General features: G+C 36.0%; 1 protein-coding gene and 1 non-coding gene across 2 annotated transcripts in view; one reads left to right on the forward strand and one right to left on the reverse strand.

Annotated features, from left to right (window-relative positions):
- SMIM14 (small integral membrane protein 14) overlaps positions 1 to 2415 on the forward strand; it is a 77982-nt gene that overhangs the window by 23335 nt on the left and 52232 nt on the right. The window lies entirely within an intron of this gene.
- On the reverse strand, positions 766 to 826 carry LOC119471021. The gene has a single exon (XR_005200011.1). It is a non-coding gene; the product is annotated as a U7 small nuclear RNA (small nuclear RNA).

Here is a 2415-nt window from a genome sequence, read left to right on the forward strand (position 1 = left end):
AAAAAAAAAAAAAAAAGCCAAGCGTGGTAACACGCACCCACGTAGTCCCAGCCACTTGGGATCACTTGAGCCTGGGAGGTCAAGGATGCAGTGAGCCGTGATTGCTCTACTGCACACCAGCCTGGGCGACAACAGAGTGAGAGCTTGTCTCCAAAAAAAAATGAAACATTTGGTTGTATAATACTTTACAATGTATATCACAATTTAAATATTCCCTTTTAGCTGGATATTTAGATTGTCCCCATTTTTCTCTACTTTAAAGCCATGATAACCATCTTTGTGTATAAATCTTTGTGTTTCAGACTATTTTTCTTGATAGAAGTGGAATTATTCAGAGGGAATGAACATTTTTTAACATCTGGATTTGCATTGCCAGAAAAGTTATCGTAGTTTATAATTTCAAATGCAGTGTTTAAATGGCTGCATCTTACTAAAGAATCGGTTTGCATATGCTCTGTGTTTTTAAAAGTCTTTGCCAGCCATATTAGTGGAGTGTTTGGAGTTTTTTTCTCCTAATTCTTTTACTCTTTTAATTTTACTTAGGATTTTTAAAATTCACAGTCTTATGTCTTAAATTTGATATTTTTCATTGCATTTATCTTTTTTGTTTTTTCTCTGTACTTTAATGGATGTAAAGCTTTGTATGTATCTGTAGGAAGTCCTTCCCTAAAGATGAAAGAAATGTTAACCTTACTTCTAGAATTGCTGATTCTTTTCCTCCTTAGCTGCTAGTAGATTTTCTTTTTCTTTTTGGAATTTTTTTTGGGAGGCTTTCCAGCAAAAACCAGAAAGCCTGCTAGACAAATTCTAAAAGAGCTGTACACTGTAGGTTTTCCTAGCACTGAATTTATTGAAATTGCAATTCCTTCCCCATTTATTTGTGATTCTAATTTTGATATATAAATATACATAAATATATTTTAAGGTAAATTTGTTCAGAAAATTCTATAAATCTGATTTGCTGGTTGTAATTGTGTGTGTGTGTGTGTGTGTGTTTGTACACCATTTTTTAAAAGCTTGTTTATTCGGCCGGGCACAGTGGCTCACACCTGTAATCCTAGCACTTTGGGAGGTCGAGGTAGGTGGATCACCTGAGGTCAGGAGTTCAAGACCAGCCTGGCCATCATGGTGAAACCCCATCTTAGAAAACAAACAAACAAACGTGTTTATTCTTACCAGGACCAGATAAATAAAACATTTGGCCTTAAAGATTTAACACAGGGTCATCAGGACTCACTCACCACTTCCCACATAAAAGTGGATTGTTGTAGAGATAGTAATAGTAAAATATCGTTATTCATTACGTTCCTGTAGTACATAGCAGCCCACAAGCTCTTCTATATTCAGTATATTTCAGGCTGGGCACAATGGATCATGCCTATAATCCCAACACTTTGGAAGCTTAGGCCAGAGGATCAGCCTGGCTTTGCTATGTCCACCAACCTGGGTAACATAGTAAGACCTCCATCTTTAAAAAAAATTTATGTTTATTTTTAAATAACTTTTTTTAAAAAATAGAGATGGGGGGTCTGGATGTTTTTCAGGCTAGTCTTGAACTCCTGGGCTCAAGCAATCCTCCTACCTCAGCCTCCCGAAGTGCTGGGATTACAGGCATGAGCTACCATGCCCAGTGAAAAAAATTTTTTTAACTAGCTAGGTGTGGCGGCCTGTGCCTGTAGTCCCAGCTCCTCAGGAAGCTGACATGGGAGGATCACTTGAGCCCCCATGAATTTGAGGCCACAGTGAGCTATGATTGCCATTGCATTCCAGCCTGGGCAACAGAACCTGAGTCTCTCTCTCTCTCTTTAAAAAAAAAAAAATATATATATATATATATATATATATATATATATATATAATTTTTTTATATATATATTTTACATATATACACATATATATATACACACACACACATACATACATACATTTAAATATATTCCAATTTTCTTTTTCTCTTGAACCGAATATGCTAAATTATCTAAACCCTGTCTTACCCTCTATCATCAATTAATTCGTTAGAGATAATATATCACATATTATATATTCCAAAGAGAGGCTTGTGGAATATAAAGAACCTAACAGCCAGGAGAGGTGAGTACATGGTGTATATGCATCACTGCTGCCATTTTATGCCCAAATCTCTACTCAGTTTTGCTGCTTCCTGCTGAGTCTGTTCACACTCACTTTCTTTTCAACAGGGGGCTTGACAGCCCTGCAAAGTCCAACATGCAGGCTGAAAAAAGTGTGCAGTCCTTTCTGTAAATTACCAGACCTAAAAAATATAAAAGCTATTATGCAATGATACATGTTCCTTGGGAAGTGTAATCAGAGAGAGTGGGTAAAAAAGAATGAGAATGAGTGAGTTTTATTACTTAGGGTTTTTTTTTTCTTTCTTTCTTTTTTTTTTTTTTTTTG

This window comes from Cebus imitator, unplaced genomic scaffold (assembly GCF_001604975.1).
Source record: "Cebus imitator isolate Cc_AM_T3 unplaced genomic scaffold, Cebus_imitator-1.0 Scaffold47, whole genome shotgun sequence".
In the NCBI taxonomy this organism is placed as follows: domain Eukaryota; kingdom Metazoa; phylum Chordata; class Mammalia; order Primates; family Cebidae; genus Cebus; species Cebus imitator.